Source organism: Ambystoma mexicanum, chromosome 1p, assembly GCF_040938575.1.
Source record: "Ambystoma mexicanum isolate Mex_15411 chromosome 1p, UKY_AmexF1_1, whole genome shotgun sequence".
In the NCBI taxonomy this organism is placed as follows: domain Eukaryota; kingdom Metazoa; phylum Chordata; class Amphibia; order Caudata; family Ambystomatidae; genus Ambystoma; species Ambystoma mexicanum.
In genome coordinates this window covers 348254063-348280310 of record NC_090921.1, presented here as the reverse complement: position 1 = coordinate 348280310, position 26248 = coordinate 348254063, and the positions used below count along the sequence as shown (strand labels likewise).

The window sequence follows — 26248 nt, the reverse complement described above, 5'->3', positions numbered from 1 at the left end:
CCCCACAATACAAATCTTTCAACATCGACAACTCCATCATCACAGTCTCCAAGACTGTCAAAACCCTACGTGTTCACCTAGATGCCTCTCTATCCATGTCCCGCCAGGTCAACGCCATCGCCTCCTCCTCAGCGCTCACCACCAAGGTTATCAACGCAGTCAAACCCTTCCTCTCCACCAAAAACTGCCTATCCATTGCCAGAGGCACTATAGGCACCAAATTAGACTACTGCAATGCCCTCTTCCTAGGCACCTCTATCAACAACATAAAAAAACTCCAAATCACACAAAATAAGCCCCTCAGGGCTACGCTTACCATTCCCAATAGGGAACACATCTCCCAAGCCAGGAAAGACGCCCACTGGCTACCGGTAAAAGAATGCATACTTTTCAGAGCCATGGCTATCACACACAGGTGCCTTACATTAAACGCCCCACCCTATCTCTCCGAAAGAATCACCCTCTACACCTCCAATAGACCCATCAGCAGGGCTTTAAGTGGGCAGGCTCCGAAATTTCGTTTTGAGGCGGGGCCCTGCCGGGGCCCACTAATCTCCCCTGGCAGTCCCGGCCACTACACGAAAAGGCATTTTTTCTACAGCCTGAAGCTCTCGCTCGTGAGCGATAGCTTCAGGCTTCAGAAAAAAATGCCTTTTAGCCATAATGGTGGTGCCGCACCTGCGAGGCATCCCTTTAATCAAGTGATGCACGTGGGCCGGCGCTACCATTATGGAGAAAACGTGAGGCCGCTGGAAGCAGAGGCCTTGCTTTCCAAATACTGAAGCTCCCGCGGATTCGCAGGAGTTTCAATCTTTAGGAAAAAGGCCTCTGCTTCCAGTGGCGTCACCCTTTCAGCCTTAATGTTGTTGGTGCCCCTCCTCAGCTGGCGAGGGGCAGCATCACCATTAAGGCTGAATAGGCGAGGCGCCGTCCCCTGCCAGGCAAGCCTATACAAAATAAATGCAGAGATCAGCACCCTCTCCCCCATTGGGGAGAGGGTGCTAATCTCTACAAAAGGCTGCCTGGCAGGGGTGCCAGTAGCCCATTGAGCCGGGGTTCGTCAAGGGGGCGTGGCCTAATGGGCCATGAAGACCCCTGTTGTTAGGCCACGCCCCCTCGATGGGCCCCGGCTCGATTTGTAGCGCCACTTAAGGCACTGCCCATCAGAGCACACCGCGCCAATCAGATCCATGTCCCCACGTTCAAAAGAACCAGAGCGGGAGGGTCTAGCTTCCAATACCTCACTCCCAAAAACTGGAATGCCCTGCCAACCTCTCTAAGGAACGAAGAATCTTACACCACCTTTCGCAAAAACTTAAAAACATTTCTGTTCCGATAAATGTTTTTCTCAAACCAACATGCTCAGGTTATGTTTGCAATGTAACCAAAGCAAAGCACTACCGTCCCTCAACACTTGTCACTGCACGTACTGCTATCAAATGCTACAACCCACGTATGCTATGTTTTATGTTATGATATCTTAAGATCAATCCTTCTGTAACAGCGCCACGATGCCTCAGGCCAGCCCTGTGCGCTTTATAAATGCAAATAAATTTAAAAAAAAAAAGGTATCCATTTAGGGCTATGTGTTTGCTTTTCGCAAGTTGCAGTTATGGACGGTTATTTCCTGCTCTTGTCTCTGTTCCGATCATCACAAAACATTCCATCTTGGCGTCCTCTCTCACTTGATAAAATCCTTGTGCCTAAAAGCTTGTTTCCAGTGTAGAAATGTTTGACCATATCACATAAAGTGGCCCTTGATTTTATTGCGCCACAATTGATGCTTTGTTGTAATGTGTCTATCTTTTCTATCTCCCTGGCATGCGGTTCAGGATGTTTGTGTGCATGTATGAGGTAACGAGTGCCAGTGTACGGGATGCCATGTGAGTGTGCTGCTTTCACTGCGCTACTCTAAATTCTTTAATACAAAGTTATGAACCCCTCTCAGCCCCAATGGTATGTATTTTGCCAACCTCTAAAGCCTGAAAAGTCGATCCACCCAGGCTTGACATGTGGCCAACGTTGCGCCAGACCTGCAGATGAACTGGCCTGCTGTTAAATCTCAGTTACCAGTTTAATGGTATCCACTACAGAGTGTAATTCGCTTTTTGACTTTGAGAATATTCAGAACAGACAGATCAGTAAATGCTGATTTTTACTATAGCCAGTAAAACATCTATAGCTGGTAAGATAGCTCAGTGGGCTGAGCGCTCGCTTCTGCAATGTGTGTGTGTGTGATCTGCAGAATGCAGGTTCGAATCCTGTCAAGGCCAACTCAGCCTTTCATTCTTCTGAGATCAATAAATGAGTACCAATACAGGTTGGGTGATATTGTATGTATATTTGTTATTTGTAAAGCCCTTAAGTGTAAGTGCTATGTAATAACACATCATTATCGTTTGGCCTTGGACGGCTGTCTGCATTCAGAGTAATTTAGTAACATGGGCTTCTACACACTGATATTAATGATACATGAGGTGATCCATTCTTGTATGAAATGTATATCACATTACAGTGATAGCATAACCATATGTTTCATAGTGTACTTAGGAACCATGCTATCTGATACTACTTCCTATTTTGTCAAGGGGTGAAAGGTCGTGTTCCATCGCTTCCCTTGATGTCACTTTATGGTGGGGTCAAATTACAACACTTCCTGTGATGTCATCAGAGGTCAAGGGTAATGCGATGTCACGTCCGCTACCCCTAACATTTTGGTGAAATGACGTCCCTGCACGCGGCAAGCCCAGAGGCATATTGGTACGCGGCAGTGGATGTGAGGTAACTGGGGTGTGGAAGGGGAAGTGGATGGAATAGAAAGGGGAGAGCCGATGGGATGGATGTTGCCAAATCATTTCTTGCTTCTCTTTTGGCCTGGAATGATACTATATTTGATATAGTTCATTTAATGCCTGGATGTGTAATAAAAAAAAAGATATCACTTTGATTCTTAGGGCACTATTAATTGACATTCACCATCAGGCACCTGTTCACAGGTCTGCACTTTGCGGTTCTCATTTGTTCATGCTGTGCCAAATGTTTTTCTTCCGGTGAAGGGGAGAGTGGTTGGAAGGGGAAGAGAATAGTGGATGGAAGGTGAGTAGGCAGAACTGATGGAAGATGAAGAGAGTATCGAATAGAAGTTGAAAGGAGTGGAGGGGCTTATGGAAGGGGAAAGGGGAATACATGGAAGAGGAGATCAGAAGATTTTAGAAGGAATACAGGTGAGCATGTGATTTTGGAAGGGATGAGGGAAAGAAAGAAGGGATTTCCCACTTGAACACATTGACTGATCCTGGGCAGATCACCATGTCCACAAAACCTGATGATGCGACCAAGCGGTTTCCAGCCAGAGTCATTCCCCGAAACACACAACTACAATAGTAGAAAAATAGTTAAAAAATTAGAGTGTTTGTCCTTAAATCTATGCATTGTCGCACTCATGACAGCCACTAACTATTCTATAACACACAACATGGGTATGGAGCACTTTCAAGTGAATCATTACTCAGAAAAAACAGGATTAAATTCAGAAAAGCCACTACCACTGTTCCTCAACAGAAGTACACCTCAACCCTATGGGAGAGGTGGTGGGGGGGAGGAGGGTGCTTTCCCTAGGGGGGCGACGATGCACCGCCTATCTAAAAGGAAAGAGAAAACTATCCCTACTTAACAAAGCCACTGCAAGCTGGGGCGACACATTTATTATCTAAAACCCACTGTTTCCCTGTCTTTTTTTGCACATCAGATGAACATTTGTCACGCCTCGGCACCGTTCCACACTAAGACCCCGTGCTTTATACTTACCTCAGGGCTGACAGCAGAAAGGGACATCTGGCAAAACTATTGCGCTTCGCCGTTCTGTTCGGCATTCTGTAGCGCCATTCCTGATGAAGTGGAGAATGCCCTGGAGGCTAACGACTACCGCACCAGCCAGACGGTCTTCGAACTACGGTTCCCATGAAACCTAGGGAATCCGTAGTCCATGACATCACGAGTGCCTCCCTCACTCTGCTCCACCTCCTCATTGATTTAAGCGGCTGCAGCCCGGAGGACGCTGCTTCTGTTTGAAAGTTACAGCCGGCGCTTAAGTTCCGTCTTATCGCCTTGTTTCTGAAGCTCATTTGTATCATTGTATGTCCCTTCATACCGCGCTCCGTGTATCGAACCCTCTTTCTGAACTAAGGACTGCCTGCCTGCTGATTCTGTTTACTTATTACTCGCCCGTGTACCGACTTGAGGATTGCTGTAAGGACTGCCTGTCTGCTGATTCTGTTTACTTATTGTCCGCCCGTGTACCGACTTGAGGATTGCTGTAAGGACTGCCTGCCTGCTGATTCTGTTACCTTCTTGCTCGTCTGTGTACCGAATCTTTCCGTTTTATGATACTGTTAAAGGACGTTGGCTATTTTGGATTCTACCTGGTTCCGCCCTTTAAGTGCACCTTGGGACGCCTTGCAGTTGTGCACCCACCCGGATCTAGTGCATCTCCACTTATTGGTACTACTGTTATTCCAAGTGATTAATCGTGTTTTGTTTCTTGCAGCTGGGTCCGTGGCGGCGTGTTTCTCCCCGCTCTTTCGGGTGATCGGTCCCTCTGTCTGGCACAATAATCAGCAGTGGGTCATATCATCAGGAAGGTCATTTTTTCCCTCATAGAGAGGAGGCTCGGGTGGAGGCTCCAACCCGAGCTCTTCAATCAAAGCACCGTCTCGCCGGGTTGGCCTCCTGTCTTGTCCACTCCCGTTCGGTGAGTAACAGAAACAGAAGCCATGGAAGAGACGGACCCCTTGGCTGCTCTGGTCCGTTTGGTATCCGACTTACGATCGGACATGACGGCAGCACATGATGCCTTGCACCACCGAATTGATGGATTGCAACGCTTCCCGCCTCCACATACACTGGGGGTAGACATGTCTGGTGCCACTGCTTCTGCATGGGATAATAGATTTAACTTTTAGTTAAATCCGTTCTTTTGGATATAATAAAATAAAGCAAGAACACCAATGACGCAGCAACTGATCACGGGAGCCAGGAACGTAGATGTAACTCTTTTAATCATGAACTCGAAAATGGCGTGCAAGGCCGTAACCCCGCCTCTTACTTACAGGGTGGGCTGCAACCCACAACAACAATGGAAAGGGGACAGGTGGGAGCCTGCCCTCTACGTCCTACAGTGGAGTGGGCATAGAGAGAGGACATTACATCTTTCATTTGCCCTGAAGTAAAAGAATACAGGCTGCGGCAATGTGAAATGAAAATGAATTTAACGTTTCACAAAAGAGCGCACAACACAAAAAAAAAAAATAGCAAAGGCCACCGTGATAAGTTGGTCTGCGTAGTTGGTGGTCCCGGATATTCTTATGGATGTGTAGGAGGGGTAAATGTCAAATCCCGCCTAAAGCCAACCTCCTTGGCGGGTGTAACCAGGGAAGCATAATAGAAACGAGACAGTTTCACAATTCGTGTCTTCAAATAAGGCCCAGGCTGGGAAATGTGCTGGCCTTTGTGAGGAAAGTTCAGAGTAGAACAAATCAGTCCAAAATGCCGTGTCAGGATAATCAAGGATGCTTCCACTTGTTTAAAAGATACCACCCTATGAATGAAAACAGCCCAAAAGCCAGTAAGATGGCTCAGTGGGTCAAACGCTCATGCTGATCAGTGTTTGAGCTGCAGGTTCAAATCCCGGCAAGGCCAACTTAGCCTTTCATCCTTCTGAGATCGATAAAGGAGTACCAATTTCGATTGGGTAGTAATAGTAATGTAGGTCCCATGTGAAACGCCTTAGATTAAAGCACGATTTAAAAAGCGAATTATTATTTAGTTCATTCATGATGGTGCTTACGCCCTCCCCACCCTCCTTATCGATGCAGGTGCGCGCTGTTCACCCCAGACGCATACCACCCTAAGCAAAAAGGCACACAGTTAAGGTTGGCTTGCCACAAGGCACTTGCTGAATGATGTTGGGAGGGCAGAGTTGGGGCACGGTAGACGTACTGCACTCAGACCTAATCTGTAATATAGACAGTTGGGTGCAGAAACCCCCACGTGCAAGGAAGCAGGAGAGCCCCGAATTTCATCCAGCTAATTGACTTATTATGGTGGGTCATTTTCAGTTGCATGATTCTTGTTGTGAGCGGGTGGTGGGGTCGTGCTATCTCAACCGCCAGATTAGTAAATTTACATCATTGCACATGTAACTGTAAGAAGCCGTCATCTGAAGGTTGTTTAATGTGTAGTTGAGTTTTATTAGGCTAAGAAGATCCCTTAGCCTGCAAAACTAATTCCCACACCCACCCCATTCCATCTATTTCCAGTAAATACAATGCAAGGGTGATCAACATGGGCACACAGGAAGTAAAAAGGATGAGCAGCCATTCGCTGCACACTAAAAGTCAGAAAGCATTATTTTAAATAGACTTTATTACGTTTTTTTTATATCTCCGAAGGTCGTGGCTCAGTCCGGTTGCGTGCAACTCCTGCTCCCTTGGTGGAAAATGCAACGGGCTTATCAAAGATGCATGCCTGAGGCTTCCATGGTCAATTACTTTGATGATTTCTTATTCATGGTGCCAAAGGACTCGGATGCCAGCAAGCAGGCACTAGAAAAATCTATGATATGATATGATATGAAATGATATGGTATTTGTAACGCGCCTATACACAGGTGTTTCAAGGCGCGACGAGGCAGGGAGGGGAGGAACAAGGAGAGACAAAACAAACAATCCTACTAGGCCAGGTGTCATTCAGATCGCGCAAGTGCAGGGGTGGGGGAGGGGGGAAAAGTGCAAGGGGAAGGGGAGGGGGGGAAGTGCAGTAAGGGTAAGTGGCGTAAGTAATAAATAAAAAAGGGCCAGCTAGTGGCAAGTGCAAGGTAAGTGCAGAACAAGTGCTGGGGAAGGGGGGGGGCTGTAGGGATACAGAGACAGTCCCTAGTGCAGAGGGGTTCCAGGGGATCAGTGACTGGGACCAGGACCGAAGGCAGTTTAGAGTGGTCCAGTTGCAGGATCAGTGCAGTTTAGTGAAGAATTAATTAGCTGTTCAGCAGGGGAGAGGGAGAGAGAAAGCAGAAGCAAAGAGGAAGGTTTTGAGGGGCTTCCGGAACCGGAGGTGTTTCTCCTCAAGTTTCAGGGAGGCAGGAAGGCTGTTCCAGAGGGAGGCCCCTGCCGCGGAGAGAGATCTACCCCCAGCTCGTTGCTTCGAGAAGCGGCTGACCATGAGGGAGTTGGAGGCGGATGAGCGAAAGGGCTCGGGGAGGAAGATATTTGGGAAGAGAGAGTTGAAGGTATTTAGGACCCAGGCCCCAGAAGGCCTTGTGGACAATGCAGAGGGTTTTGAACTTTATCCTCGCAGCCACTGGGAGCCAGTGTAGAGATTTCAGTCCTGGAGAGATACGGTCCCTGGGCTTGAGGCCAAGGACAAGTCTCGCAGTTCTGTTCTGGATGAGTTGCAGAGGGCGGAGAGTGGAGGCAGGCAGATTAAGATAGAGGCTGTTACAGTAATCCAGCTTCGAGAGAACCAGGGCTCGGGAGACAGTGAGCTTCTGGGGGAAGGAGAGGAAGGGAAGAATACCTCTGAGGATGAAACAGAAGAATGGGGCATCCCCCTAACCCATGAGAAGACAGCAGGCTCTGCCAATGTCATGTCTTTTTAGGAATAGAAATGGACAAGAACTTAGGGGAATGCAGGATTCCTAATGGAAAAATAGAAGATCTACTTGAGGCAATCAGGTTGTGAAAACAAAAGGAAAAAGGGACAGTCAGATCATTACAGTCTCTGGCTGGCAGTCTCAACTTTGCAGCAAGGGTGATAACCCAAGGAACGTTTCCTTTTCCGGAAGCTCAGCGCTAAAGACTAAGGGTTTTAGAAAAACCCACTTACATATAATATTTGAGGAAGAGGTCACCAAGGAATGAACTTTTTTGAAGAATTTCAATGGGTCAATAATTTAGTGCATGCCATTAAATACAGAGTACTATTCAGTGATGCTGCTGGTAGCAAGGGCTTCGGGGCAATTTTGGAGAAAAGTTGGTGTGTGGGCCCTTGGCCAAAAGCATGGCACAGATACGGGTGGGCCAGAAACATTGCACTACTGGAACTCTTCCCCCATAGGAATTGCCTTAAAGCCATGGGTCACATAGTTCAGCACAATGAGCTGGAAGTCTGGTCTGGCAATGTGGCGGTAGTTAGCATCATCAACAGAAGAACAACATCATGCCAATGGGTACTGAAAGTACTAAGGGCAAGGACCGAAATCTCATCGAGCAACAACATAGAAATAAAGGAAAACACTTTGCGGGGAGAGAGAATAATGTTGCCAATGCTCAATCTTGCCTACAGTGGGACGCAGTCTGGCGGCTCAGACCAGAAGCAGACCAAATGACAAAGGCCCCAGAAGGGGCTTGGGAAATTCTGCCAGGAAGATAACATCAGCTGATTGGTCATCGCACGGCCGGGGCCAAAGGGAGAATTCAACAAGAAAAAGCACTGCAGCCACGGGTGCCAGCAAAATCTCCCTCCTTGTCAGATAGCCGGAGGCCCACCTTCAAGTGCTTTGATGGAGCTGGCCCATGCATTCAAAGGTCGAGGAAAGCTCGATAGACCATCGGAAGTCAAAAAACGCCTCCTGAATTTTGAAAAGTTAAAAATATTAATGACAAAACTGGGTGACAGTGAATCAATAACCTCAAACACCATGTCTAATGGTCGTTTAGCCATGATAGATGTTCGCATGGGGCGGGATTGCATGACAACAGGGATAAACAAGTAAACAAACAGGGAAAGGATGGATGATCAACCTTTATTGTATCGAGGATAGAGATTATTGTCCGATATGTGTCACAAGAAACTTCCTCACCACACGTCTACACCTTGGGGGCAAGTTCCCAATACACAGGTATGGCAAGGCCTTCAGCTGCCTCCCAATTCCAGGCAGTCCACAAGAAAGCTATCACCAAGACCGGTTGGGACAACACAGAATAAGAATACATTCCTTTATAATATGGGCAACAGCATCTGCATGGAGATCCTCAAGGAGTTATGAAACCAAGGTGATGGGCATCGGGTTGCTACAAAAGATATATCAGGCCAAAGTTAATTTAACAACACACATTTCAAACAGATGAAGAAGCTCCCTAGAAATTGGCCTGGATCGTGTGGCACTGCTTTGTGTTTAGGACAGGAAGAGAGAACGAGGAAACAAGAGAAAGATTACCTTTCAAAAGCACCATCACCCCTCGTGGGTCACTCAGGGTATGAGATTGGATGAGGTACAGGGCAAATTAGTATCCCTAGTAGGTTTCAGAAACCCCCAGAGTACCTAGCAATACACCTGGGGTTGGGGGTGGGGTGCACCGATGTAGTAGAATTAAGAAGAAAGCAGCTAGTATATAACATTTGGTCATCATTGACAGGGATATCAAAATGCTGGAAGGAAACATGGATTCTTATGTCTGAATCTTTGACCAGGAAACACTGGAGAGATGCCCCTTGAAACAAACTATTTATATAGCAAGGAAGAATCTTATCTTAACAAAGGAATAGAAGCATTTTGCACAAGCAGGAGCCTGAATTTCATTAGGCAAATGAGCATAACCTTACCTGACCCTGACTTGTGTCACAAAGATGGAACCCACTTATCAGTAAAGGGGATGGAGCTATTTCCGAAGGGGATCCTCAATTCCTTAGCAGCAAAGGGGTGTAGGTAAAACAAGAGTCCTTTTGAGGGGACTCGAGTGGCCTTGGACCCACTCAGGTGTGACGGCATGGGCCAGGAAGGAAACTGCAGTCAGGCACAGGAGTGCAGCACCAACCAATTTACAGGTCCCAATGACACAGACCTGGGAGGTCACGCTGGTGGCACCATGTGGGCAAGGAAGGGCAACTTCCGCTTACTGGCCTAAGTGGCCACAAGTACAGGGCAAATAAGACATTGCAGACCTGTTGGTTGAGAATGTTCATAATGCTCAGTTATGTTTATTTAGTATCATGGGCCTCATCACGAGTTTGGTGGTAACCCTTAAATGCAGCAGTAACGCTATTACCGCCGCATTTAAGGGTCTGCCAAATCACCGGCTTGGCAGATTTACCCCACCGCTCTGAGCTGGGGGCAAATCCGCTGCGAGTTTGCTGAATTTTTGGCGCTATTACCGCCGGCGTATTCCCGGCGGTAATAGCGCCGAACATTCCCCATTGGGCATATGAGGAATGGGAAATCCCCAAATGGGCCCAATGGGGAATGGGGACTTATCACTCTGCCAAACCCATGATCCAGCGCTAATAGCACTCGGGGTTTGGCGGTAGGGCTAATATCCCCGGTGGTATTGCACCCAAGTCGTGATGAGGCCTATGTTTAGTAAAAAATAGCCTTTTATTGCCATCACAAATATGGTTCTGAGGGATGTTTATGGTTACTGCTGTTTTTGAAATATACAAATATAAGTTGTGTCTAGGGATCTCACTGCTGCTCAGTTTATACTCCTCTCTGGCTCCAGGGTTTGACCATCACCCCCTGGACGCAGCTGAATGTGGATAGACAGGAGGGTTCAAAGGCTACAACCCAAACACGCTGAAGGCGAAGCCCTTCCCAGAATGCCAAGAATGGCAAACATTGCACCAGAAAGACCTGCCCAGTCGCAACCTGAGTCGGATTTAACAGCCAGAGATGGGACAGAGGCTGCCTCACAGCCAGAGCTGCGTGTGGCGTCCTAGTGGCGTGTTCTCCTTTTAACATCTCAAAGCAGCAGACCCTTTACAAAGAAAAGGGATTAGACATAGGGACACGTGAACTTGCAGTGGCCCTTTTGTTTCCTAGAATAATTTTAGAAGGTTTTAAGAAGCTATCTTAGTATGGTTGTTAGGAGGATTAGAAATAATTGGGGTACAGAACAAGCTACGTGAAGCAAGAATGTGGTCATGTGTTCCATTTCACTTTGTGTCTGTAGGAGTTTTTTGGTAGGGTTTCATTCATTTGCATGCTGCTTGTAGGCTTCCATTCAGGATGGGGAAAATAAAGCTACAATCATAGGGTGTCAGTTTCCAAATCCTGCAGAGTGAAAAAAGTGGCGGTGAAAGCATTTAACACAACTTTTATAGCCTGTATGATTTGGCAGGTTAAGTTAGAAAGGGGAGGCAATTTTCCCAGTTCCACCTGCCAAATCTGCCTGTTTTATTCTCCAGCATGTATTTTTATGCTGGCAGAAAAATAATGAATTGTTTCAAAATACACCTGACTTTTACCCCTTTAAAAGGCATGTGGTTTCCAAAGGAATTCAATTGTAAATAGCTACAACAATAGTTAATTGCGGGAGGGAGCCACACTTTTCTAGACACAAAGTGGAAAAGTGAAGAGTAAAAGCGATTTTGCCTGTGTGTTTTAACATTTACTTTGCCCAAGACATACTTTGCCCAAGACGAGTTGTAAACAATAAAAATTTCACAGAGGTGCCTTTTGCAGACAAGTAAGTTGTCCTCTCAGCACAATTTAGGATTCAAAACAAAATTACTGCCATACTCTTTTTGATCAACATGTCCCTAGAATTATGTGTACACTGTCAGGTTGGTTTATCATGTGACGTGAACACTAGCCATTTGTGTAAAATGGGAGCATTATTTTATGTTTTCACACCCAAACATTAATACATATTTTTACCAAATTGAGCTTGGAAGATAGTACCCAAGTATCCAAATGTAAGACTATGCTCACATTTCAGAAGCACCACTTCACCCAAGTGTGTGATCCTGTGTAAGTCATTCAATCACACTGTGCCTTCCCTGCTTAAATAAGGTGCCCTTAGAAGTGATCAGGTTGCAGTGCATGCCACCCCCCAAAAGCCTCACTCATGGTTTAATAGACTAGTGTTGCTCCATGTAGAATAGAGATCCCTCATATTCACTGTACAAAGTAGCAGAAGTTAGCAAATGTGTATGACACAATGAAGACATTGGTTACCTTTCCAACTGCTGCTGCTTACTTGCTCCCTCACCTGCATACTAGCACTCTCTCAACTAAATAATAAAAGGTGTTGCAAAAATGCTGCCAAAAGAGGTTCTTCAAAAAATATATATATATTTCTTTTAAAGCACAAAATGTACCATTTCATGCTGCAGTATTCTGGGGGTGGTGGGGGTGGCCTCACAAAACGGTACCGCTGCAGGGTTCAGGGAGGCATTGATGAGCACGCTTATGCCGAGCTTGAGCAAGAGCTGGGGAACTTGTTGCACAGACCACAGTAGAGGAGAGATCATCGATTGTCATGCGCCCAGGGGTGTCATTCGGGGGTCACCAGGGGTCGCAGCTGCAACTCCCGAGGTCTCCCTTTCTATCCCTGTTGTTTTCCTTGCTACCCCTAAAAATAATACAATTAAAATATATATATATTTTTAAATGTAACCTTCTGCGCTGTGGCCAGTTCCATGTGCCTCTTTGTTTCTGGAGAGGCTGGCTTTGTTGTTCAGGTCTCTTAAAATGAAAAACAGGGTTCCACAAGTGTAACACTTTGAGCAGTGACACTAAATAAGAAAGAATAGCAATAACAAATAATTTGTCTTTCTGGAATTCTATACAATCATTGCTAAACTCATTAAAGATTTATTTCAGGCACACTACAGGGGGCGAGTCACTGATTTAGTCTGTTCTTAAACACCTAAAATTCACAATGCAGACAAAAACTTCCAAAATGCATTTAAAATAGAATAAGTACAGCCTTTGACCTTGTTAACCATGATATTCTAGGCATCCACCTAAAAAATGAAGCACATTTCTCCCCTGAAGCTATCGCCTGGGTGGCCTTGTTTCTAAATGGGAGACTCATGAAGGTCTTCTCAGACATACTGCAGATTCCCTCAGGGCTCCTGCACCGCCCCTACACTCTACAACATATTTACCCTCCCACTCTTCAATGACCTTGACTATCGCAACATAGCGTACACCAACTACGCGGACGACACGCAGGTACTACTCCCACTAACCGAGACCTACGATGAAGATGCGACTGCCCTAACTAAAATGTACACAGCCATCCAAACTTGGATGGCTGCTAACGGCCTCTGCTTAAATGGGGATAAAACCGAGATCCTCATAGTAGGCACCAAAGAAACCCTGAACAAACTCCCCCCACAATACAAATCTTTCAACATCGACAACTCCATCATCACAGTCTCCAAGACTGTCAAAACCCTACGTGTTCACCTAGATGCCTCTCTATCCATGTCCCGCCAGGTCAACGCCATCGCCTCCTCCTCAGCGCTCACCACCAAGGTTATCAACGCAGTCAAACCCTTCCTCTCCACCAAAAACTGCCTATCCATTGCCAGAGGCACTATAGGCACCAAATTAGACTACTGCAATGCCCTCTTCCTAGGCACCTCTATCAACAACATAAAATAACTCCAAATCACACAAAATAAGCCCCTCAGGGCTGCGCTTACCATTCCCAATAGGGAACACATCTCCCAAGCCAGGAAAGACGCCCACTGGCTACCGGTAAAAGAATGCATACTTTTCAGAGCCATGGCTATCACACACAGGTGCCTTACATTAAACGCCCCACCCTATCTCTCCGAAAGAATCACCCTCTACACCTCCAATAGACCCATCAGCAGGGCTTTAAGTGGGCAGGCTCCGAAATTTCGTTTTGAGGCGGGGCCCTGCCGGGGCCCACTAATCTCCCCTGGCAGTCCCGGCCACTACACGAAAAGGCATTTTTTCTACAGCCTGAAGCTCTCGCTCGTGAGCGATAGCTTCAGGCTTCAGAAAAAAATGCCTTTTAGCCATAATGGTGGTGCTGCACCTGCGAGGCATCCCTTTAATCAAGTGATGCACGTGGGCAGGCGCTACCATTATGGAGAAAACGTGAGGCCGCTGGAAGCAGAGGCCTTGCTTTCTAAATACTGAAGCTCCCGCGGATTCGCAGGAGTTTCAATCTTTAGGAAAAAGGCCTCTGCTTCCAGTGGCGTCACCCTTTCAGCCTTAATGTTGTTGGTGCCCCTCCTCAGCTGGCGAGAGGCAGCATCACCATTAAGGCTGAATAGGCGAGGCGCCGTCCCCTGCCAGGCAAGCCTATACAAAATAAATGCAGAGATCAGCACCCTCTCCCCCATTGGGGAGAGGGTGCTAATCTCTACAAAAGGCTGCCTGGCAGGGGTGCCAGTAGCCCATTGAGCCGGGGTTCGTCAAGGGGGCGTGGCCTAATGGGCCATGAAGACCCCTGTTGTTAGGCCACGCCCCCTCGATGAGCCCCAGCTCGATTTGTAGCGCCACTTAAGGCACTGCCCATCAGAGCACACCGCGCCAATCAGATCCATGTCCCCACGTTCAAAAGAACCAGAGCGGGAGGGTCTAGCTTCCAATACCTCACTCCCAAAAACTGGAATGCCCTGCCAACCTCTCTAAGGAACGAAGAATCTTACACCACCTTTCGCAAAAACTTAAAAACATTTCTGTTCCGATAAATGTTTTTCTCAAACCAACATGCTCAGGTTATGTTTGCAATGTAACCAAAGCAAAGCACTACCGTCCCTCAACACTTGTCACTGCACGTACTGCTATCAAATGCTACAACCCACGTATGCTATGTTTTATGTTATGATATCTTAAGATCAATCCTTCTGTAACAGCGCCACGATGCCTCAGGCCAGCCCTGTGCGCTTTATAAATGCAAATAAATTTAAAAAAAAAAGGTATCCATTTAGGACTATGTGTTTGCTTTTCGCAAGTTGCAGTTATGGACGGTTATTTCCTGCCCTTGTCTCTGTTCCGATCATCACAAAACATTCCATCTTGGCGTCCTCTGTCACTTGATAAAATCCTTGTGCCTAAAAGCTTGTTTCCAGTGTAGAAATATTTGACCATATCACATAAAGTGGCCCTTGATTTTATTGCGCCACAATTGATGCTTTGTTGTAATGTGTCTATCTTTTCTATCTCCCTGGCATGCTGTTCAGGATGTTTGTGTGCATGTATGAGGTAACGAGTGCCAGTGTACGGGATGCCATGTGAGTGTGCTGCTTTCACTGCGCTACTCTAAATTCTTTAATACAAAGTTATGAATCCCCCCCCCCCCAGCCCCAATGGTATGTATTTTGCCAACCTCTAAAGCCTGAAAAGTCGATCCACCCAGGCTTGACATGTGGCCAACGTTGCGCCAGACCTGCAGATGAACTGGCCTGCTGTTAAATCTCAGTTACCAGTTTAATGGTATCCACTACAGAGTGTAATTCGCTTTTTGACTTTGAGAATATTCAGAACAGACACGTAAATGCTCATTTTTACTATAGCCAGTAAAACATCTATAGCTGGTAAGATAGCTCAGTGGGCTGAGCGCTCGCTTCTGCAATGTGTGTGTGTGTGATCTGCAGAATGCAGGTTCGAATCCTGTCAAGGCCAACTCAGCCTTTCATTCTTCTGAGATCAATAAATGAGTACCAATACAGGTTGGGTGATATTGTATGTATATTTGTTATTTGTAAAGCCCTTAAGTGTAAGTGCTATGTAATAACACATCATTATCGTTTGGCCTTGGACGGCTGTCTGCATTCAGAGTAATTTAGTAACATGGGCTTCTACACACTGATATTAATGATACATGAGGTGATCCATTCTTGTATGAAATGTATATCACATTACAGTGATAGCATAACCATATGTTTCATAGTGTACTTAGGAACCATGCTATCTGATACTACTTCCTATTTTGTCAAGGGGTGAAAGGTCGTGTTCCATCGCTTCCCTTGATGTCACTTCATGGTGGGGTCAAATTACAACACTTCCTGTGATGTCATCAGAGGTCAAGGGTAATGCGATGTCACTTCCGCTACCCCTAACATTTTGGTGAAATGACGTCCCTGCACGCGGCAATCCCAGAGGCATATTGGTACGCGGCAGTGGATGTGAGGTGACTGGGGTGTGGAAGGGGAAGTGGATGGAATAGAAAGGGGAGAGCAGATGGGTTTTGGATGTTGCCAAATCATTTCTTGCTTCTCTTTTGGCCTGGAATGATACTATATTTGATATAGTTCATTTAATGCCTGGATGTGTAATAAAAAAAAAGATATCACTTTGATTCTTAGGGCACTATTAATTGACATTCACCATCAGGCACTTGTTTAGAGGTCTGCACCGTGTGGTTCTCGTTTTTTCATGCTGTCCTAAAATGTTTTTCTTCCGGTGAAGGGGAGAGTGGATGGAAGGGGAAGAGAATAGTGGATGGAAGGTGAGTAGGCAGAACTGATGGAAGATGAAGAGAGTATCGAATAGAAGTTGAAAGGAGTGAAGGGGCTTATGGAAGGGGAAAGGGGAATACATGGAAGAGGAGATCAGAAGATTTTAGAAGGAATACAGGTGAGCATGTGATTTTGGAAGGGATGAGGGAATGGAAAGAAAGAAGGGATTTCCCACTTGAACACCTTGACTGATCCTGGGCAGATCACCATGTCCACAAAACCTGATGATGCGACCAAGCGGTTTCCAGCCAGAGTCATTCCCCGAAACACACAACTACAATAGTAGAAAAATAGTTAAAAAATTGGAGTGTTTGTCCTTAAACGTATGCATTGTCGCACTCATGACAGCCATTAACTATTCTAAAACACACAACATGGGTATGGAGCACTTTCAAGTGAATCATTACTCAGAAAAAACAGGATTAAATTCAGAAAAGCCACTAGCACTGTTCCTCAACAGATGTACACCTCGACCCTATGGGGGAGGTGTTGGGGTGGACGGGGGTGCTTTCCCTAGGGGGGCGACGATGCACCGCCTATCTAAAAGGAAAGAGAAAACTATCCCTACTTAACAAAGCCACTGCAAGCTGGGACGACACATTTATTATCTAAAACCCACTGTTTCCCTGTCTTTTTTTGCACATCAGATGAACATTGGCACGAGGGATGTCTTCATATTTATTAACCAACATTGCAGTGTGTTATCCATGCATATATACTGGGTACTTGCGGGTATTTGTTAAAACAAAGGTCCTGCAGGGGTGCAGGGCAAATGCGAGGTCTACAGAAGTTAGGATCCCTGTTATCAGGATCAAGCCTTAGTTATTTAATGGTGTATGTATCCTATAGAGGGAGTGGCATAAGGACTAGCTGAGTCAGGGGCTTGTGTTTCTCGCCCAAATCGTGTCACGCGTCTCCACCAAACAGGTCCGGTAGCTGCGGCCCGAAAGCCACCGCACCTGTTTGGCAGAGACGCCTCGCCTCACGACACGGGCTGGGACGTGATCCAGCTGATCCTTATTCCTCTCCCTCTCTGATACCTCCGGACCTGCATGGATCGGAAGAACTATGATAATGCCCCTATCCCATAATAAGGATCTAAGGTAGTAACGCCCCATTTCTTATGTTTTGTTCCTGAAGTTGATGACATCAGCTGCCAGGGTCATCGAAACTGGTTGTCCCTTTTCTATTTTTTTCTGTGATATTCACCTAAGGTACACCATTAAATAACTAAGGCCTGTTCCTGATAACAGGGATCCTAACTTCTGTAGACCTCGCATTTGCCCTGCACCCCTGCAGGACCTTTTTTTTTTTAACAAATACCCGCAAGTACCCAGTACATACGCATTGATAACACACTGAAATGTTGGTTAATAAATAATAGGATATCCCTCGTGCCAATGTTCAGCTGATGAGCAAAAAAAGACAGGGATATGGACCGCCCTGTCATGGGTTACTTCTGTGTGGGCTTTTAGATAATACATGTGTCGCCCCAGCTTGTGGTGGATTTGTTAAGTAGGGATCGGTTTCTCTTTTCTTTTAGATAGGTGGTGCATCATCGCCCTCCTAGGGATACCCCCCCTAATAGGTTCGGGGTGTGCTTCCATTGAGAGAGAGTGGCAGTGGCTTTTCTGAATTTAATTCTTTTTTTCTGAGTAATGTTTCACTTGAAAGTGCTCCATACCCGTTCGTGTGTGTTATGAGATGTTGGTATATAACGGAGGAAAGCATTTGATGACCCACTAGCCTCTACAAGCAAAGTCCCTGTTTGTTGTGTTTACGAGCCATTAACTATTGCCACCCTAGGCTCCTCCCCCACATCTTGCCTGCCCAGTGCCCTTTGTCAGTCTTGCCCACGGGTACCTTTGCCTTAAATCCACCAAGGCAGAGTGCTTCAGGGGTTGAAGAGAAAATGACAAGGGGACAGGGGAATGACAGTCTGAAATGTGGAGTGGGCGCGTCATAACCGTTCAGAGGGCGACAAGAGAGACCGGTCCTCACCATAGTTTTCTCAGCCTACGCTCCATAGTCATTGGGGCGATGTAATCAAGAGGCACACAGGACATACAACCTTAATGGGCAGATTACTGGAAATGTTCATTTAAGTCTTTCTCGTCACAATCCTCACTACTTGTGGTGAAGGCTCCTGAGGCAGCATCTTTTTGTATCTTTCCTGATTCAAAACAAAAACTCACTGGCAGTTTCTGTGTTTGGTTTTTCCCAGGGCCATAAATAGCCACCCTCCCCCCATCACCAGGGATTTTCCCCATCAAGATAACAAAAACAAGGTGGCAGGGGGCGAAAAGGAGGCAATCTGGAATTGTCATGGGGATGACTCAGTGTAATGAAGATTACTGTTGAGTAATCGGGCCATTACCCGTTCGTCCATCTTCTCTGACTCCTTCCTTACTACTGAAGGACCAAGAAGACTCCAACCAATGAGTAATCAGGACCTCAATTGGTATTGGTGCACACCACATGAATGTCTAATACGGATGGCTAGTGAGAGACAGAATCCAGTAGTGAAGGACCAAAAGCTGCCCCCCAGGAGTTTGCAATGCTGAATAAATCTGATTGGGACAGCCCAGGTGCCGCTCAGATGTCCTGAAGAGAGCTCCTCTAAACCTCAGCCCATGAGGAAGGCACCACCCGGGTAGAACTCGCCTGGACTGAGGAGGGGAGGAGATCAAGGTGAAATAGGCCAATTTGATCCACACGCATTTATTTATTTATTTATTTATTTATTCGTATTCGTAGAGCGTGCAACAGCCCGTGGGCATCGTGGCGCTTGTTACAGAGAGTGAGCAAAGCTTAGTTACAAGATGAGAGCAGAAATACATTTTTTACAAATATTTCATTATACAGTTTTACATATATTACATTATACATTGAGATGACAGAGAGAGAGAGGGGGAGTATGATGTTTGTGTGGAATTATGCAGGAGGTGAGTGTTAGTTGAAGAGGGAAGTTTTCAGGTTTCTCCGGAAGGCCAGGAGAGAGGTCTCGGCTCTGAGGGCAGTAGGGATCGCATTCCAGAGCTTAGTGGATATATACCCGTATCCACCAACCTAAAAAGTGCCTGACGCGGTGGTGGAACCATAGATAAATAATGCCCATAGGAGGGTGTAGAGTGCCCACAATGGTACCATAGGTTTTGTGAACAGTTCAACGCGAGAGCTTATTTGTGCTTTACCATTTGACCCAGTTGTGTCATCTTCACGCGGAGGCTATGAAATGTTGGTGGCAGAGTACAATGGACAAGCATTCCCGGCCTTGGACAAATGTGGACTGGCCTGCTATGGAAGGACAAAGGCCCAGCAAATCGGTTTGGAAAATAGACGGTTGGGAGATGCCTGAGGGGCTGTGGCATTGAGCGCACCCACATGCCGGGTTAGCCGTTCTAGCAGTGACGAGAGAGAAGGCCCCAGGTCACACGTGCAGTGCGGCAGAAGTGACGATCAAGTCCTGCGCCCCGTGTGCAGGTTACCCAAATGGTGGGGCCTGGGATGAGGATGGCAGTCTGCACTGAAAGTTAGCTGCCCAGGGGCCAGTGGGGCAAGCTGTGAAGACTGGTTAACCTCACCAACCGGGACCTCATCGGCAGGTGAGGCTGCCCACACTGACGAGGTGGCCTTGAAAGCAGGGCCGGCCTTAGAACTGCAGCACCCCGGGCAGCAAATCAAAAATGGGGTACCCCACGCCCCACGCTCCCCTAGTCATGCAGCAGGCGAGGGGGCGGGCACATTTTTCAATAGGCACGGCAGGCGTCCTAATTTTATTAAATGCGCTCCGCACCCGAGAGCGGGGCTCATTTAATTTCAATAGGGCACCTGCTGCACCTTCTCCCACCACACCAGCTCAGGGGAGACTTGAAACACTTGTGTATAGACGTGTTATAAATGCCATATCATATCATATAATACCTTGAAAGATTACCTCGAGCTGGCATGGTGGGGGTCTAATGGCAGGGCGCCCTGGGCGGCTGCCCGGCCCGCCCTGCCCTAAGACCGGCTCTGCTATCCCCCTGATGAGAGGGCTCTCCGGCCACAGGATGCGGCGAATGGAAACCCCCAGCTGCGGAGTCCAGAGCAGCTGTAGTGTGGCCTGCTCAGCAGGTACCGCCCAGGTCTCAGGGTCTGCGTGGGCACCAAGAGACGCCACGCTCCCCAGGCCCATCCAACGAGCACTGCTCGGGAGCTCACTAGTGAGGTGGACAGCCCCTGCCCAAACACCGCCACAGAGGAAATCCTTTACGCATCTCCACAGAGGAAAGTGGCGAAAGCACCACATTAAGCTGTTTGGCTTCAATATGAAGAGCATTTTCTGAAGCTCTCCATTGGAAGCGAGAAACCAGGGTCAGCCACCTGTGGCAGAGTGGGGGTTGAGGACACACTGCACGAGAATATGCTGCACCGTTCTGCATGAGTACTTTGCTGAGAAGGACAGTTGTGTATGGACAATGACAACGCAAAAGAAGGGCCCTATATAGGACGCGGGGAAATGAGATTAGGGCAGGCTGAAGCTTTCATTAGTCAAGCTAAGTGGCATGATTATATGTACTCAAGTGTTGCTTTTGTAATTAGTGGGTTGCCTGAAAGCACGCAGGGATGCGTAGGGCGAGGCCTGCCTTCGACCAGCTTGGTCGATGGGGTTCCCTATTGAGGTTAGCTCTTAACCATGACATTGAACAGTGCGGAGAGCATAAGGTATTCCAATGCAGGGCATGAAATGAGGGCACTGTGGAGGTGGCCTTTATGTTGTGGTTATGATATTTCTTCCCACTGGGACTTAATAATCCCAAATTATTTGGTGGTGGGGGCTATTACCACATTGGAGGAAGGCAATGACTGGGATTGTAGCCCATCCCCTGCTTTGATAAGGTCTCGATTGTGTTGCAGGTTGCGCAACGCTATCCTCCTGTCCAGCTGAACTGTGTGGAGGGCCGGGCGGGTTGGTGCAAATTTGTCCTTCCCTGGCCTGGAAGGCAAGGACCTGCACCAGCATACCAGGGCATAAACTCACTGAGTTAAACACCTTATGTGGTTGGTGTAGGCTTAGCACCCTTCTTGGCTGTCCCAAATATGAAGAAGGAATCCACTTACCAAAAGCATTGAGTGAGCTGAAAAAAAGTTAAGGCCTTGGCCACGTTGAGAGTGGGAGAGGAGTGGTCTTCAGTCACGCTCAGCACTCCGCTCTACTGCTGGCACGCCGGGGCGCATGTCACTACAATAGGGCACCTGTCACGTCTTCACCCACCACGCCAGCTCGGGGAGCCCTTCAAAGAATCCCCTGATCTGGCGTGGCATGCGGGCTAACGTGGCGCCCTGGGAGGTTACCCGGGTGGCCCAGTCATCAAGTCGGCCCTGCCAGCAGGCTCTGAGCCAATCGTGAGCAGCCGTTTTGAAAGTCGCTGATCGGGAGCCTGAGAACCAGCATGCACGTGCTCCAGACCTGTGTAGTGAGACCCTCTGCCACACAATCAAGTCTCATACATGGCATGGAGACTATGCACAGTCTCATCAGAAATAAAGACATCCCGTTGTAGCTCAGAAGAACTGAGTGACAACACTGCCAGAAGTGCCCTGCTCAGCCCAAAAAGAGAGCCGGGGCACGGCACGGAAAACACGGCACACAATAAGTACTGCAGCCAGGATTCTCCAATACAGATGCAAAGAAATATACCAAAATAGCTTAGATTTCCCATGCCGTCCTCAATGGAATGTGTACTAGTTATAATGTATGCTTCCCCTTTTGGGTCTTGCCATTATCGCTATTGCGGGTGCTGTCTTGCACGCAGAAAGGAGACCCTTTCGGGTAGGACCGGTCATTGTCACTTCTGCCCTTTTCCTGCCTTCCCAGAGCTTGTGTGCTCGTCATGGACATAGGACTGTGTCCTCCTAAAGCGTGGGGAACAAAGAAAGAGGACATTACATGATCCTTTGGGATGAGAGTCCCTGGTGCATCTGGGAGTGTCCTGGGGCCGGTCCAGTTCCTTTTGAGGTGAAGAGGTCCTGACCTCTGGACTGGGATAGGTCATGATGGATTTGGAGGGTTTGGGGGTAGGGCCGGGCTGGTTATTAGTTTTGGGAAACTGCACCACGTGGCCCCCCTCTCTGTATACGTTTTTACAGTCTAGTCTCTTTCATTTTTGCTTCCTATTCTCATACTTTATATCGTTTTAATCGTTTTCCAATTAAGCAACATATACATCAGACCGTTATCCTCAGCCTTTGGGTTGCCTACCCATCTAGACCTGCAAAAGACATGTCTCACCCATTGGGATGACCCTGGGCCACCATACCCACATTATACTTAGAATAGCCATGCACATCTCTAGCGTCACACGCACACAATCTCCACTTGTATCACCACTTGCACACCTTGAGATGCTCTCCTTCACATTCCACTTGAATACATGCACTTTTATTGGTCGATATTAAACCACTTCCCGCTCAACTCATCCAAAGGTGCCGAGATTCTTGGGCGGGAAACATGAGGGTGGACGGCGTCCCCCTGGGTTTTTAGTGCCAATGTGTAAAATGAGAAACAGTGGCTGTCTTTTTTTCAACTTCCGAGGTTACACCGTCCTCAGGACTCGAACCACAGTCGCCAGGGTCCTAGGCCAGGCACTTTACTGCTGCACCCGATGAAGCTGATGAAGACTAGATAACAACTAAATGTGAAATATCACATTTCGGGACTGCATGCTCCAAAGAAAACATTGTTATTGATTCTTGGAGCTTAAAATACGTTTTAAGGTTTTCAAAGCACTATTAGAAAAAAATGTCCTCTCTTGGTTTTGTGTGTGTCTGTTGATTTCATGAAAGGCAAATGCCATTCGTCCTGTGCAATTTGTGTGGGTGTGCAAAGCCGATTGCAGCTTGATAGGAACATTTCTGGCGATGTCACATCCCATTGCTTATGCTAATGAGTATCCCACTTTTTTTTAAGACTTGACCCTGGGCGGCACTGAATGCATCTGAACTATGACCAGGTTTTCACACTTTGAGACCACTTCAGAGGTGAACCGGCTTAGTACAAGAGTAGGAAGCATTGATTCGCCCCCCCCTCCCCATCAAAATCAGCGAGAGGCAGGGTTGGATTGGCCCCTCCGGCTTTCGGCCCGTGGCCGGGCCGAAATCGTCCCTGGGGAGTGGGGCCGGTTTCTGGCCATGCCTGGGCCGTTTTGGAGAAAAAAAATGTGGAGAAAATTTTTTATTTTTTACTTTTTTTTCTTCTTTTTTTAAAAAAGCCTTTCATCCTTCTTAGGTCGATAAGTGAGTACCAACACAGGTTGGGTGATATTGTATGCATATTTGCTCTATAAAAAAGAGCTTAAGCGTAAGTGCTATACAATAACATATTATTTGGCCTTGGACGTCTGCTTGGATTCACAGTAATTTAGTGTACTTAGGAACAATGCTATTTGATGCCACTTCCTGTTTTGTCAAGGGCTGAAAGGTCGTGTTTCAGTGGGGTGGGGTCAAATGACATCACTTCATGTGATGCATTGTCATCGGAGGTCAAGGGTCGTGAGGTGAGGGGTGGGCCACTTTTTTGAGACGAGGGGTGGGCCACTTTTTTTTGGGTGACCAGGCCTATTTCTTGTCCCAGTCCGACCTTGGCGAGGAATTACAAAAGAGGCAGAAAGGTCAAGAGAAAAAAACGAGCAATAATTAAGTTGAGAAAGAGTGATATGATAGGTTATAGGTTATTTATAATGCACTTAATTCCCAGAGGTTTCTAAGCACGTACTTGGGGATCGAACTTGTGTTGTTCTGTGTCATCTTGTTTCAGACTGATTGCAAATAATAATCGAGATAATCTGAAGATGCTGCCTTGAGGACGACCGCATAGGTCGAAACATGTGTTAGCTGTTCGAGATCTTTGCAAATTAAAAGCACATTGAAGAAATATACTGGAAACTGTTTGGACAATACATAATTCAGAAAGAAACTACCTAATGTAGTAATTTAGGGTCACAGCGCCGTTCGACAGCACCCAACCCTTTTCTATAACTCATCAAACCTGCCCACTGCACTGCCCCCAAAATTGTCCAACTATGATACCAGAAAACTGGTCCACACTAGCTTTTTATGTTTTTGGTTCAGGCATTTGCCCTATTGCGCACTCCAAAAAGTGGCCCACAGTTGCAAATGGCTATTCATTCCTTTTCTGACACTGTCTGACCAGTACCCAAGGCAGTGTTTTTGGATAAAATGTGATGCAATAGAAATTGTGCATTTTAGAGAATATTCATTCAGCAACACTGCTCCATACAATTAGATGCATAACGAAGTAACTCATCAAACTGGCCCACTACATTGCCCCAAAAAGTGCTGAACTATGACACCAGAAAACTGGTCCATGCTAGCTTTTTGTGTTTGTAGTTCAAGCATTTGCCCTATTGCCCACTCCAAAAAGTGGCTCACAGTTGCAAATGGTTATACATTTCTTTTCTGACACTGTTTGACTACTACCCAAGAGGGTGTTTTTGGATAAAATGTGATGCAATAGACATTTTGCATTTTAAAGAGTATTCATTCAGCAACACTGGTCAAAACGATTAGCCGCATAGCGAAGTAACTCATCAAACATGTTCACCACATTGCCCCAAAAAGTGCCCAACTATGACGCCAGAAAACTGGTCCATGATAGCTTTTTGTGTTTTTGGTTCCAGACATGGATCTGGGGCCACCCGCTTGGCCTCATTATTGAAGCAGCCAGCGGGCGTTAGGACTTTCATGCCAGAAGGGAGTGATTTGCAAGTTGGGGTGGGGTGTGACAGGGGCATCATTGGCCTCTGGTCAGTGCTGGGTGCTTGCCATGCTAGGGGCTTGGGGTCTGGCATTGGAGTATAATGGTGCACCCTGCTCTCAGCCACTCACACATAACATAATCCTTTACTTTTAGTCCTACAGCTACGCAGAAAAGACAGAGCCCCAACCAAGGAAGCTCATCTCCGAGACCAGCTTGCCATTGCACCACCTACATGCAAATGACTGCCTAGTGCCTACAATCCTGGTGAGTACTATGGGGGCTGAGGTGGGAGGTCACCACTCAATGCAAGTGCCTGATAAATGAAAGACTGCTATATTATTCTTGCCACAGTCAGTGGATGTAAATGATAGCTTCACACTCCTGGCAATTTCAAACGTGGTTTTTGTCATTGAATGCTCATATTTCCCTTTTTACATAATTTTACATGCTTTTTAAAAAGGTTTTTTTAAACATTTTTGAAGTAAACCCGCATTCCGCTTCAGAGCCATCATTCGGTATAGCCCTGCCAAACATACTCTTATGTTTGACTTTAGCTTTGCATTTTATTCTGTCACCAGTACGAGATTTCGATTTGCGTAAAGGCCCTCAAGCAACAGCTAGGAGACGTGCACAGCAGAAACCCTATTCCTGACCCAAAGCAGCGGAACCCCTCATTGTCTGTCATGATTCATGCCCCTGGTCATCATGGCCAAACCAACCTTTCGGCTGGGGCCAGGTTACAGGCTTCCATAATGGCCTCAAGGGCCACAATACACCATCAGGGACTCTCTTGGAGCCAATCCTGGTGCCTTTGGCACCAGGCTCATACTTTTATGTGTAGGCCAACATTTGGATTGGGACTTCAGTTAACATGGAGGCACTCACATAGCTCAGTTCCAATGAACTGAGCTATGCGGGCTAGTGTTTCGGGTGTGGCCTGGCCTGGGACTACTTTACCTGAAACTACTTTACCTGGGCTATATAAGCCACACCCAAACAGCAGCACATGCTTCACGTTATTCTGCAGTTAGCAGTGTAACGCTCACCGTGTCCAGTTCTGATCTCCAGTGTTTGTTGCATCCTGCCACATGCTGAATCCTGTATCTGGAAGAAGAAGAACACCATTATTCAGCGCTTACCTGTAAGTAGCAGCCTGGCTTTGGTCTTGAATCTTCCATCTTCAAACTACCACCAGCTGCTCACCTGAATACACGCGATCCGGGTATTCTTCATCACAACGCCGCACCCATCTTCAGAACACTGCAG

General features: G+C 46.9%; 1 protein-coding gene across 2 annotated transcripts in view; it reads left to right on the top strand.

Annotated features, from left to right (window-relative positions):
* The window catches only part of LOC138570070 (N-acetyllactosaminide beta-1,3-N-acetylglucosaminyltransferase 3-like), a 397006-nt gene that overhangs the window by 176318 nt on the left and 194440 nt on the right, over positions 1-26248 (top strand). For both annotated transcript variants that reach the window (XM_069648653.1, XM_069648646.1), the window contains exon 2: positions 25136-25246. The gene's annotated coding sequence lies outside the window, so the exon portion shown is untranslated. The remainder of the gene's footprint in view (positions 1-25135; positions 25247-26248) is intronic.